General features: G+C 33.4%; 1 pseudogene; it reads left to right on the top strand.

Annotated features, from left to right (window-relative positions):
* Positions 1-8,343: 8,343 nt before the first annotated feature.
* On the top strand, positions 8,344-13,236 carry LOC105117157 (transmembrane protein 64-like; annotated as a pseudogene).
* The last annotated feature ends 1,717 nt before the right edge of the window (positions 13,237-14,953 follow it).

The following is a 14,953-nucleotide window of genomic DNA, read 5'->3' as shown; positions in this document are numbered from 1 at the left end:
CATGATGTTTTTAAAGTATATGTATATAGAGTTAAAAAAAAAAAAGACAAAAATAGTAATCCCAACCCAAGGAAGTTAACCTTAAACATTAGAACAAAAATTTTGTTTTCTTCCAAGAAAAGCCCCATAATTATGTGTTGATACATTGAGCACAAAAGAAAGGTTTATTAATATCTTGTTAAGAGGTATTGAGCAGATATATAAATTTAATGAGAGTTTGTTTATCTGGATAGACTAATGGAAGTTAAATGATGAATACCTTGCTTTGTGGAATATACAAATTGTTTTTCTATTTTACGCTTTGATTACTAGGGACTAGTAATAAGCTGGTTGGGGGGTGTGATTAGTACTTAAAAGTGCATTTTTATCATGGTTTTATATCATCATTTTGCACTTGAAGTATCAATAACTCCTTAACTAAAATATGTTTTATAATAATGTATCTAATAATATAAGATACCTTTAATTTGTGGTAAATGTCTATTTTTAATGCAGGTCTATCACATAAATGAAAGGATTGATTGATGACTTTAAGAACTTAAATTGCAAGGATAAAGAGATGGCCAAACTTAGAAAAGAGATGTCGGTGCAATCCAAACTGGAACACTGTTCGGTAATTGGGTCATATCTAGAGCTATATATCTCAGATTTAGGTCCAATTTATATGGATGGAAAGGTAAGACATAGGCCTACAACTTTCATATGGAGCCCAAGATCTAAAAAGGCCATTATCAAGTCCAAATTGTAGCAACAACAAAGAAGCCCGAATCTGTCTTCCAGCCCGAGCACTGTTCGGTATTTTGGCCATATCTGGAGTTCTAGAAGTCCAAATGAGCTGAATTTTTTACACAAGAAAGCTGAGACAATTGCCTACAACTTTCATGTTTGCAACTGGCTCCAGTTTTGACGTTATCAATGACGTTTTGGGCAGACAAGAGAAGATAAGGATTGTCACCAAGTCAAAAGTTGGTCACCCACTTATCAATTAGTCATCAAATCAATAGTTCCCAATTTTGGCCTATAAAAGGAGGCATTTGCCATGCATTTAGGCATCTTGGTGTTCAGATCAAGATCATGCTCTTCCTTTCTCTCTTTGTATTTTTTATGCTTTGTTTTCATTAATATTAAGTTTATGCCTTTCATTTCCTTTCCTTTACTTAGTTAACTTTTATGTTCTTATTTTGTTTATCTATTTTTCTTTCTTTCATTATGTCTAGCTAAGTTAGTTATGTCAAGGTGAAAAGGTTACACTAATGGTGTAAGAATAAGTATAATGTAAACTTAATATGGACTTTAATGTTTGATACTAACATGTTTTATATTTGTTATCTTGTTCACTCTTTAATACTTTGCTTGTTAAATGATTAATCTTGATTTATGTTGTATAACACTTGGTACAACAAATGCTTGGCACTTTCATAGCCCATACTGTATGGTATAACCGACACCTGAGCTATGAAAGGAACTTGATTTGTTGTTAACATAAGTTATAATTATGAATGCTTGACGAGATTTACAAGTATTAGCATTAATCGAATAAGATGACTAATGTAATCATGTTAACAATATATCATCTGATTGGAACCTCCTTTGTGTGTGGTTTCTAATTGAATAATAAGAGTTTATACTATACTTGTTTGACATACCATTAGTGGAACCTCTAACCTTGACATTTGTTATTATCATTGTTTAATCCTTACGTTGATATTCCATCTCAAAGTTCTCATCTTCTTTTTCTTCTTCTCATCTCTTTATTTATTACTACTACTACTACTACTATTTCTATTAGTATTGTTGTTGTTGTGATTACTATTGTTGTTGTTTATAATTGTGATTTATAATTTGTACAATTAACCTCCCTGTGGTTCGACCCTGGTCTTACCGGGTTATTTATTACTTCGACACACCTGCACTTGGAGGAAGATATTAATCTTTTAGTCGTGTCATGAAACGTGCAAGCAATGTACTTCAAGGTAATCAAGCAGGTGTTTATACGCTGCAAGCCATTTTATAGCAGTTGGTTTATAGGAACTAAGTGTTTAGGTAAAATATAGCGATGGTAATTCATTCCCACTCTTTTAGTGATAGAAACTCATGTAATCGTAATAAAATTTTCATATTTTAGAATGGTATTTTGTGAGTTTTTTCTTTATTGCATTTAGAGTTGTTGCTCCTAATGAAAATAACTATTTTCAAGATCTCATTATTAAAGATAGATAATTAATTGTGCTTCAAAAGTGTCATTAAGTCTTTTATTTTACATATATATTTATTGTTTTTATTTGTTTTTTTTATAATAATTGATTTGCTTTTTAGTAATGAAGTTTCTTTTAATGTTTTGATAGGTTTTTGGAGCTTAAATGAATTAATTCAGAAAATTCAACGTCGGAATTCAGAACAAAGAATTGAAGAGACATTTAGTTGAAGATTGAAGCAAATCTTGGTTCAAACAAGTGCTCCAAATTTGTCCCAAAAATCAATTCTATTCCAATTCTAGAAAAGAATATCATATGATTTATTTCAAGCCCAAACTTGCCTTATGTTGTGTGCAAACTTCAACCATTAAACACTCAAGGTTTCAATGTCAATCTTAGCCCAAATAATAAGTACATTTGTATACTTATTTGATGCTCAAATTCAGCCCAAAAATCAGCCCCAAATCAGCCCTAAATCAACCCCAAATCAACCTTCAAATCAACCCAAACACAATCCATGATCTTACATGTCCACACAACAAATAACAATTGATTTATTTTGGGCAATCCATTGATCCAAGAAGGCAAGCACATGGATGGAAAGCTGGAGGGGATATTTTAACATTATTTTGGGTCAAAAAGAAGAAGGAGACACCTCATAAATGAGGAAGAAAAACGTGCACCAAAGTAGTTGTAAAGCTGTCTTGATTTGATTTTTCAGAACACCTTTCGGTGTTTTGCCCATAACTTTTGACTCAGGTGTCCAAATGAGCTGTTCTTTAATGATCTGGAAAGGTGACAGAATTGCCTATAAATATGTCTCTAATAGACTTCTCCAAAAAAAGCTTCTAAGAGGGTCGAATTGCTGTCCAAAGTTAGAGTCAGATTTGTGTCCGAATTTTTTCTGAAATTGTATTGTGTTCTTCTTTATAGATTTCGGTTCTTTAGTTTGTAAAACTTATTTTTTCAGTTGGATTCAAGTTCTTTCATGTTTATTGAAGTGTTCTTATATATAATCATGGTTGGCTAAACTCTTTCTTGGATCCAAATCAAGGATAATGGTGATTGAGGTGAGTTCTTTAGGATATGAATGAATCTTAATGTTTATCTTCTTATTTTCTTCATGAATGATTTATTATTGTAAAGAAATTTTAGAAATCATTTAGGTAATGTTATAATCTTGAATTTTTATGCACAAACTTTAGTTTTGGTATAGAGATTGCTTGATTCAATGTCTTACTTAATATGAAAGTACTTGTTCATTCTTAAGCAATAATTAATCTTCATCTTTCTAATCTTCATTGTAATATCTTCTGATCTAATATCACCATCGTTGATATTAGGTTGAGTTATCTTATATATGTTGAAGAAATCACCAATACATCACCATTAAAATTGATTTGGACCAAGACTTACTTTTTCTTGTCATTTAAAATCTATTTATACTTTTTCATCTTTAAAAACAAATCCATCAATTATTTTCAATCAAGTTATTTTTAATTTAATTTCTCTTGAGTTTTTTTTGTTACCTAGCTTAATTTCCAAATCTAGCTCTCTGTGGATATGACCTTGATCTTACCGAGTTAATTGTTACATCGCACACTTGTGTACTTACGAGTTAAAACAAGCCGATCATAAAAAGCGGTCAAACAATAATGTAAGAATTTATATATATATATATCTATATGTTTTTGTTCATTCTTGTTCAGTACATTCTCGGATTTTGCATTTGTTTCAAACACGTTACCCTGAAGTTCTGGATGCATGAAGTTGATATGCAGAAAAGATGGCATGTTCTTTGTTTTATATTTTTCATCACTCTTGTTAAAGATGTTTTTGGCATTGGAAAACGACTTCAAATTCATGGGATTGGATTTCTAACAACTGTAGCTTGTATTTGACGAGAACTTGTTTGGCAAAGGCGAGAGTGTATTTCGAATGTGATGAACCTCATGGAATTTAGCTAGCAATTTTTTTAAAAAAGAATTTCACTTATTTAATCAATACGCTTTGACATAAAGTGGATTCGTTTATTGAAGAAGAAAAAAAGGAAAAGCAGAGAGACTTCTATAATCCTGTATTGATTGACTTGTTTGAAATACAAAGGGAAGTGAAAATGACCATTGGGAGTCTTTTCTAGTTGAGTAGTTGATGGGAGTTGTTTGCTTTGTTGCAGGCAATCTGATTCTATGTTAAACAACATTCTAAGCTTACCCCTATGAATGTTGTTTAACATACGAGCATGTATAAGTATAGTTGTTGCTTCCTTTATTAAAGCAAGTTCATGATATAGTAATTTCAACTTATTTGATTAGTATGTAAAGAAGGATGTTCAGGATAAAATGTAATGGGGAAGGTATCATCCCTGCGTTGGACCTCTATGTTTCTGCTATAGATGCGCAGATTTGATCTCAGAAATTGTCAGCAAAGAGAAGGATTTTCCGTGGAGATGAATAGTTATGCCCCGCAAGTAGAAAAATAAAAATGCTGTGAGAATTACAAATCAGGATGCAGGGGAGTAGAATTAGGTCCCAAAGTAAATGGGACCAACTTCTGATCTGATCTGGGAACGAACAACACGCTAATCTTTTTTCTTTTTTAGATTAACGTTAGGTTATAGAACAATACACTAATCTTAGGTTATAGCGTAGTTGACTAATATGTAGATTCAAACATTCAAATGCATAAGAATTACTACAATATTCAATTATGCATGGCATCAATTTTACTATGCTACGGGAAAAAAAAAAGGGGTACTTGATGGTCAAATAAACTACTAGAAAGACAGACCAAATATTTAGTATGACGACAAAAGCAATTTGCAAATTGAAAAAATTAATAAAAATTTATAATGGTTGGACAATTAAATTGTTTAAGTCATACTAATGCTTATTTTTGTTCTTTGGATGAAATCATTTAAAAAATATGTACAAATCAAATAAAGATATTTAACTATCGAACGGATTAAAAATATATTCTTTGAATTATAAAAACAAACAAAAAATGAGACTGTAACATTAATGATATGAGGTCGTACGAAGGCTAAAATCAAGTGGCTTTATTTTATGTTCCAATTATCTTAGGTTTTACTTTTGAAGACTGATGAGACAGCCTGGCAGTGTATTACTCTGCAAAATCCCTTGTAAGAGAAGAGTCATTAAATTAAATTAAATTATAAATGTCCATAACATAAACAGAAAAGAGAAAGAAGAAGGAGCTGTTGGAAATCAGAAGAGGTTATATATATAAGGGTGAGTTACTGTAAACTGTAAGGAATTTTACTCTTTAGTAGGGCATAGTGAGACTATAGCTCTGCCTTTCTGGGTCTGCAGATCTACAATAAAGAATAACAAGTTTATTTGGTGGGGGGGTATAATAAGGTCTGTACAGACCCGCTTCATTGAATCTATCTAGTCCTAGGCGATAGGGTCTGCAAGCCTGCACCCTAAGGTTTGCACACCCGGATACAAGGGTTGCATTTCTGGATGGTGAGTGCAGACCAGTGTGAGCGGGTTACAGAACCACATGTTTGGGGCCTGCAAACCCACATATTAAGGGCAAACCTATTCGCCAGATCTCTTTTGAACTGCGCTAGGGTTTTGTAGTAAGTTCATGTATTCTAGATTTGATTCCTTGCCAAGTTCAAATACATTGAACTTAATTATTAGCCAAATCCAGAATTCCATAAATTTGATTCTTTGTTAAGTCCATGTTTCCTTGGATTTGGTGCTTCCCACGTTTATATGTCCATTGTTTGGACCAAATATAATGAGTTCATCTTCAGGATCCAAATGCAATAAGTCTTGTGTTCGTACCCGCCACTCTTGAGTCTACGCAAAATCTAAGGTTGATGGTTCATCAACAGGGCTGTCTCAATTCTCTTATATCTAACATCAAGATCCAAGGTTAAGGGGTCATGGTGATCGGACCCAAAGCTAATGAGTTCTGCAGACCCAATTCTCTAAGTTCTAAGGTAGGATTCATTAAGCTTAGACCTGGGAGTTCATGGTTTACGGCTTTACATGCTTAGATTGCTTTTGACCTATTAGATCCAACAACACTTTAAAAAGGGTTGGATTTGACTACCTGTCAAACCATCAATCTTGGATCTAGCTGGGTAGCTGAACCCAATATTATTGTATTATAAATATTATAAATATTATTTTTGGTATAAGAAATATTGTTATTCTTATTATATTTTTAGTATAAGAAATATTGTTATTCTTATTATAATTAATATTGTTAATATTAAAAATATTATTATTATTATTATTATAATTAATAAAATAATTTATAAATTTGAAAAAAATTAATTTTAATATGGAGAAAAAAAACATAGAATTGATTTGAAGGGTAAAATAAAAATTTATTATTATTATCATTAATAAATTTTTTAAAAAATACTATTAAAGAAAAACTATACATTTGATTTCAAGAGATTAAAAAATATAAGAATTTGATTAAATGAGTTTAAAACTATAATTAATATCATAAATATTAGTGTTATTATTGTTATCATCATCATCATCATTAATAAATTTTTAAAAAATATTATTTTTATCTAACAAACCTAATTTTTTTAAAAGACTAAAAGATATAAAAAATTGAGTGTATAACTTAAATATTATTATTAATATTATATATATTATTGTTGAGCAACCAAGTCTAGGTATACTCTTGACTTGTCCGCTGCTAAGTCCATGTTTTTCTAGATTTGTTTGCCTGCCAAGTCCACATGTATTATGGACTTGAATGCTGTTAAGTTGACTTGGCTACCTGCAAAATCTAGGTGTTTCTTAGACTTGACTCATTATCAAGTCCTAGTCTCGTGAAGGTGACTACTCGCCTATTGAGTCCATGTGTTTCTTAATTGTGAGGTTTATGTGTCCCTTGGACTTACCTGACTCTAGTTCAGGTGTCTTGAACTAAGCTACCTGTTAAGTTGAGTTATCTTGGACTTGATCATTGCCATGTTCAAGAGTCTATGTGTCCCTTGGACTTACCTGACTCTAATTCAGGTGTCTTGAACTAAGCTACCTGTCAAGTTGAGTTATTTTGGACTTGATCATTGCCATGTTCAAGAGTAATAAATTTGGCATGCATGACAGACCGCTGCTACCTTGGACTTGGTCTACTAAAAAAAACATAGATGTAATTTGAAAGTTAAAATCCATTATTATTCATATTATTTCATAATAATTAAAATTATTAATATAATTATTAATAAAATTGAAAAAAATATTATTGAGGATTTTATTTGAAGGGTAAAATTAAAAATGATTATTATTATTATTAGTAAATTAAAAAAACTATTATTACTATCAAATAAAAACCATAAAATATTTTTGTAAAAGATTAACAAATATAATAATTTGGACAAAATAATTAAATATTATTATTAAAAAATTAAAAAATATTATTACTATAAGAACTATAAAAAATTGACGAGACATGTTTAATTTTATTATATGTTATTATTTTTATGGTTAGTATTGTTACTATAATAATTAATAAATTTGAATGGGTTCTGCTCCGGGATCATTAGCCATATATTCAAAAAGGAAACAAATTAGACATGGATTCGGATTACGGATAAAAGAAAATTGGGTCCTGTCATAGAATCCATTAAAGTTGGGTCCTGCAATGGACCCATTCATCATGGATCCTACAACGTACTCATTCGTTATGGATGCTAATGGGTTCAATGCATGATATAATTTTCTTGAGATCGAATGTTATATTCAATTTTTATTTATTAGGATCCAAAACTAATGTGTTAACCGTCAAAACTTAATTCTCTTGTTGTAGTCGTAGAAAGATCCATTCTCTTGAGTCTGAAGTTAGGTTTCAAAATTAATGGGTTCTTGCATCTGGATCTAATGTTGATAGGCCTTCCAGCAAAACCTAATTTTTCCAGGCAATTTTTTTGGATTTTAAATTTTAATAATATGTTTTACGAAACTCAAAATAAATATGTTGCAGAATACAAACCATCTACTGTGTGCTTGTAATTAATGTCTTCATGCACAAAACAATCACAAAATTTACTCAGATGTTTGACTACTAGGTGAGGTGAGGTTAGTAAGAGGGTTTTTTTTTTTTTTTTAAATGTTTAGTATTATTACGATAATAATAATAATAACAGAAATCAAAACTTCATCAGAAAAAAACAAACAAAAACCCGCTTCACATCCATTTTCTTTTAGTTTCCAGGAAACGACAAGAAATCTGGCAAATCTTGGAGGATTGAGAGCTCGCTTGTCGTTGAAGCAAGCAATATCAGATTGCCAAAACGACGACGAAGAGTGTCAACGTTGGCGTTTCAGGCTTTGCTCTTCGATGGCTGCTTTTACATGGGGTTCTCTTCTTAGGATCACTTTCTTTCTTCTCCTTATTGCCGCTGTTGTTTTCGGCTTCTTCACTCTCCCTGTTGAAAAGGTTCCATTTTTCCATCCTAGTTTCTCTCACTTTTACTTTTTTTTCCATGATGTGGGTTTTTTTTTCCTGTTTTGTGTTTGATTTTGATTTGGAGTTTTTGGTTGATTCATAGCATATTGTGGTTTTCTGTTTTAGGGTTGTTTGGTGTTTCTGGTGAGGATGCATTTGTGGGTTTTTAGGTACAGTTACGGTTTTGCTTGTCTGTCTTTGAAATTGAACTTATTGGAGTGTGTTTCTGTGCAATGTGATCGTACCCCAGTTTCATTTCCATGTAGCGATATATAATTTTGAACTAAATTGATTCTTTATTCAGTGTTTAAACTAATGGGACACTCTCCGGATTTGTTGTGGGCTGATAAGAGACAAATGAAAATGTGTGTTTTGTTATTATGGTTAAGGTTGCATATTGATTCAGGTTATTCTTACTTAAGTAACTGTAATGCAATCTCTATTCTCTCTGCTATCATCTGTGTGTTTGTTAATTTTCATGTGGGGAATGTGGTAAAGATCTGTTGCAGTGACAGGACTTTGTTCTGAATTACTAGATTCATTGTGCCTTAAGTGGATGTTTTGTATGTTTTTACAATGTGTCATGCCCCAAGTCTCTTGCATTGGGTGTCTATGTCCTGTGATCATCAAAGTGACCCCGGCTAGCACTTTTGGCTGAAGAACTATGGATGATGGGCCTGTAGTATTACATTGCGCTGATAATGAATGAGTGTGCGTCGTTTATGCTTGAAATTGTGTATTTGTATTGACTAAAGAGGTTTTCCTTGCAGATTTTGAAGGATTTCTTGTTATGGGTTGAGCAGGATCTTGGACCTTGGGGTACTGTAAGTCAATTTTATATACCCAATGTTCCTTGCACTTTTTAATTTACTGGATATTAAATTGCTTACCTCGATTTCCTTAGCTGACTGTGCATGGCCATAAATAGTTCCTATACTTATTCATTGGGAAACCCTTTGCCTCTCGATTTCTCAGCTTGTAATCAATCACTTGAACCTTTATGTTTATAACCCACCTACCCCCCTCCGCACTGTCACAAAGTACATCAAAAACAATTGACCTTCCATCTCACTTCTATTTAATAATTTACAGGGCCGTTGCATATATTCCTCTAACAGTCTTGGCTGTTCCAGCGATGGTGCTTACTGTAAGTATTGATAATCTCTCTGGTGTTTTTGCCTACTTAGTTATCTTTTCTTAATATTTTAAATAATCAATTATTTCATTCTATTGTTTTCTATTTTGTCTTATCTGCCCTTTGTTTGTTCTCTAACTTCCGAACTCCCAGTTCTTTGACTTTGATCTTTCTCCACCTGCATATCTTCAAGCAGGCATGGAAGAAAATTTTGCATGTATAAGCTATATCTCTCTTGTAACTTGGTCTTCATATTTCAGCTTGGTGGTGGATATCTTTATGGGTTGCCACTGGGCTTTGTTGCTGATTCTATTGGTGCCACCATTGGTGCCGGGGCAGCTTTTCTTCTAGGAAGAACGGAAAGCTATTAGACTCTTACAATGGTATATACTTCCTAGTTTCAGCAGTATAATATTCATAGAAGGAGAACATGAGTGCCTTTTTGTTATTGAATCTTATGCTAACTCACTCATCTAAGCTTACTTCTGTTGTTTATAGAATACCATTAATGACTTGAGAAAAAAGGAAACAATGTATTTCTTGTTATGTACTTTCATATCTTTTTGGTGTTTAATTCTTATTAGCTTTTCTATGTTTGATACTGCAAGTGAGTGTTTAATTTATATCTTATTCTGATGCCTTCAGATTGGGAGATCTTTCGTTGTCTCTAAGTTGAAGGATTATCCGAAGTTTAGGTCAGTTGCAATTGCAATTCAGAAGTCTGGCTTCAAGGTTTGTGTACTTCTTAATTGATCCTCAAAACTCCAGTGATTTTGTTTCAACATATATTTGCAGGTTCCATGATTTTCCTTTTCTTTGCTATCCATTTAATTCTAATTATGTCCATATAATTATTTTGTCGCACAGATTGTTCTGCTGCTACGACTTGTTCCTTTACTGCCCTTTAACATACTGAATTACCTGCTTTCTGTCACTCCTGTTCCGATAGGGGAATACATGCTGGCTTCCTGGATAGGAATGATGGTATGTTCACTCATCCAGCAGTACTCTCTGAATTTATCTTAATGCCATAGGGTGATGCAAAAGTTTTGCTTATGAAATGTCATGTATTTAAAATGCTGCAATGATACAAAAGTTTTGCGTATTTAAAATTCTGCAGTGATACAAAAGTTTTGCTATCAAATACCAAATATGTATTAAAAAAATGTTTATTTTCTTGTGAATAAATTGAAAGATGGCGTGGGTGCTTGATGGGCCTGTTGAGCCATGTTGAAGTGATGTGGTCTCCATTTTGATTGCCTCCCATTTGGTATAAATTCTGAAGCATGTTTTGCAACGTTTTTTCCTGACATGTGCACTGAAAGATTGTTTGGTGTGAAGATTACTGACCAAAGGGAGGGAGTCCCAACCCATAGAAGAACTGACTTATTACTGTGGGTGGTACTTGATGACTTGTTTCAACAATTGTTATGCTTAGTGCTTTTATTAAGCTAGAGCGATGTGAAGTTATGGACCAAACATTTCAATTACTGGCTAGTTTGTCTCCTTGTAAATCCAGCAAACAAAGAAAAATTGGTTTAAAAAAATGTGAAAATCTAATGTCTTTCTTTAGTTGTCAATTCTTCCCTGAAATGTCATTAATTACTTATTGTGTTAGCTCACGAGATGTTCATGAAAGAATTTAATTGAGAAGGTAGTACTGGTTAGAGTCATGCCACTGTACCTAACTTGGTATTTCTTACAGCCAATAACACTTGCTTTTGTATACATTGGAACAACTCTCAAGGATCTTTCTGATGTGATGCATGGGTGGAGTGAGTTTTCAACTAATCGTTGGGTAAGGGCCCTATTTTTTTCATACATGCTGGAGTTTCATATCTGCTCTTAACTTTTTGAGTCATTTTCTGAGTCATCTTTTTCATCTGTAGTCTGATATATTTGTGGCTCTTTTACTGTGGATGTAGGTGTTTATCATATTGGGCCTTCTTGTATCTGGTAAGTTTCAATGACATGCCAACATGCATCTATCCTCCTCTCCTCCTTCTCCTTCTTCTTTGAGGTTTGAATGGTCATAAAAAAATTAATGCCCTGTCTATTGAAAACATTTTCTTCTTCTTCCGAGTTCCCATGGGAAGAGGTTTTAATGGTATTAAAAAAAATTAATGCCCATTCTAGTGAAAACATCACCATTAATTGTTAAGTGCCAATTATAATTACTCAGGATTCAGTTATCAATTTTGATTATGTAGCCATTGTGTTCAAGATTTGAGAACAATGGGGAGATAATGGTACTCAAAGGAGTTGGTGATTTTCAATATAAATGGAAGGAGCTAAATAGAAGTGGACACAGTGAAAGTTGTTCCTGTGTTTGTTGGGGCTTGTTTACTGAAAATTACACTTTGTGAAGTGCCGGTTATAATAACTACATGGGATTTGTTTAACAAGTTGGATCCTACGGCCATGTGGCTTGAGACTTTGACCTGTGGCTTGAGACTTTGACCTTTGAGGACAATGAGGAAACTTATGGTAGTATAAAGTAGTTAGCAATTGTTGATGCATATCAAGAAGTCAAATGAACTTAACGTTGTGTTGTGCGGCTGTCTCCTTGTCTGCATCTAATCATTAAGTGATACTTGTTGAGTGGGAATAACGTAGTGATTTGATGACCTGATAAAGAAAATGTTGTGAAACAAAAGGAGAAAAAAAGTAACCAATGCGCAAGAATTTTTATATATGAAACTCTACTTCAAAATTATCTTTCTGACGCATGCTAGTAAAACTTGAACTGACCAGTGATTTTCTTTCAACCGTCGAAAAGTGGTCCTTAAATTTATGAATGTTAAGATAGTTGCGTTGAGAGAATTTGAATGCAGCAGCAACAACAAAGTCTTAATCCCAAAATAGATTGAGAGAAATTGAATAGGCATTGTGGCTGTATATCATGGATTGCTTCAATTTGAAATCTAATGACAACCTTTGTTTGTCCTGTTATCTTGTCTGAACTCTGACTGTATTTACATTTTTATTTATTTATTTATTGCAGTGGTTCTAATCTTTTTTGTTCCTAAAGTCGCCAAGTCTGCGTTGGATAAAGCTTTGGCCGAAAATGAAGATCTAGATTTCATATTGGCCCCGTCACAATTAACTATTGTGGCGGATATTCCTGTTAATCTGAACCAGCCTCTTATTATCAAGATAAACCCATCTGAAGACAAGCATGAAAAATGAAATTCATAATTCGTGTAAATTCTTTTCCGACCTTTTTGATGGGCAATGTTCTTATTTAATATTTCACCATTAAGTGCCTGTCATTTGTTATTCGCATTTCTGTACAGTCCTTTCGTTTACAAAAAGAAAAAGAAAAAAAGGTTAAAAATAAACAAATTTGTAGGTATGGATTGAAGTGGCTGATCGGCATATAAAATAGTGTTAAATGAGCTTTGTCTTCTCCAATGGGATAAAAAATCACCGAAGAATGAAAGAAATCATTGTTTCTAATGCGTTTTGCTGCATCTTTGTAATCGATAGGTTGTCTTTGAAGTATCTGTATTTTCCCTTCTGCTTGCGTGAGTGGCGGTTTTTTCAGTATCCAGTCTCCTATTAGGTGTTTTTATTTTTTTGGTTTTGGCATCTTCATGATGTTTTTTCAATTCAAATACACTTTAAAAAGAATCCGAACTACCATGCCAACTGATGTTAAATTCAAGGGTCTTTTTGGATGGAAAAGTTTACCAGCATCACCATTTAGAGGAAGGAATTTTTTTTTTTTTTTTATCAAAAGTGACAAATGCTGGAGAACCAGCAAGAACAAAATATACAAGCAAATACACGAGGGAACAGGCTCCCTTTGAAACTTAAAAAAGGGGAACAAACTCCCAAGAAAAAGGCATGCAAGCCGCAGGGAACAAACCGATTTGGTTAGCCTAGAAACCTAGTCAGAGAGAAGGTGCCGGGCCTAACCAAAGAGCCAAAAGAGGGCCATGAACAAGAAAACTGAAGCCGCTACCGTGCAGAAACGCACAAGAACGCAGCTGATCAACAAGAGGAAAACAGACGACACTGAAAGCCGAATGAGCCACCAAAAGACCAACAGCCGATAAGCAACAGAGGAGAATAGAACCCATAATTCCAAATTAGCAGGAGAAGAAGATTGCCAAAGAACTGGCACTGCAAAGAAGACAAAGCCTCTGATGTGACCAAGCACTAACAAAGCAAATTGATTGATAGAAGGATAGAAGATTCCTGGTGCTTAAATGATGCGGTTGTTGGATACGATCCGTATTGTGGGTCAAGATAAAATCAAGTACTCCCTCGAAGTTGTGGCCTTTGGTGAACACTAAACACCATTGTTGACAGATGATAGGAAGTACTGTTTGATAGCATAGTTGGAGGTGGTGTTATCAGTTTAGGGAGCAATTTGTATGATCCCGACCTGCATGCTATTGAACAACTTACTACTGAGAAGCCATGTTCCCCATATTGTATGTTGAGATCCAAAATCAAAGGTAACACTTCCACATATTAAAATGTTCTCATGGGGTTAGAAAAGTTTGTTCTAGACTTGAAAAGAAGGAAATCCAAAAGCAATTCCAGTGATGAAAGGTGAAGCAAGATCACATGTAGCCTCATTATGAAAATATTTAAATGCATTGGGGGTTCCATTGGCTCTCTTTATTTTTCTTACTTTCTCCGCCAAACGAAAGGAAAGCCAGATATAGTAATTTTACAAGTTTTTGTTGCCATAATTTCAGCTTTCCCGTTGTCTTCTTGAGTTCAACTTTGGTGGTGGTTAGGTCCTACCATTTCCACTGTGAAAGGCTAGGACCCTACAATCTAAGCATCACATCCATCCATTCTAGGCCAAAACCTACAAAAAACAAAAGAAAGTTTTGGTACTATATGCATCCTTATATAAGAATCACAAATTAGGGATGATCATTTTCAGTTTAGTTTGGTTTTTATAAAAAAAAATAACCAAGATCATTTTCAGTTTAGTTTAGTTTTTATAAAAAAAAATAACCAAATCAAAAAACTTTTTTTTGAAAAAAAACCCAAAACCGAACCGAAACCGGGTCAAACCGACCGGTTTCGGTTCGGTTCGGTTCGGTTTTTTAGGGGAAAAACTGGTTCAAATCAGTTTGGCTTGGTTTTTCCGGTTTGGCTCGGTTTTCTTGGTTTTTCTCGGTTTGGCTCGGTTTTTCCGGTTTGGCTCGGT

Source organism: Populus euphratica, unplaced genomic scaffold (assembly GCF_000495115.2).
Source record: "Populus euphratica unplaced genomic scaffold, PopEup_1.0 scaffold1194.1, whole genome shotgun sequence".
NCBI classification, from domain to species: domain Eukaryota; kingdom Viridiplantae; phylum Streptophyta; class Magnoliopsida; order Malpighiales; family Salicaceae; genus Populus; species Populus euphratica.
Note: the sequence above shows the minus strand (reverse complement) of the source record. Positions and strands in the feature narration are given on the sequence as shown.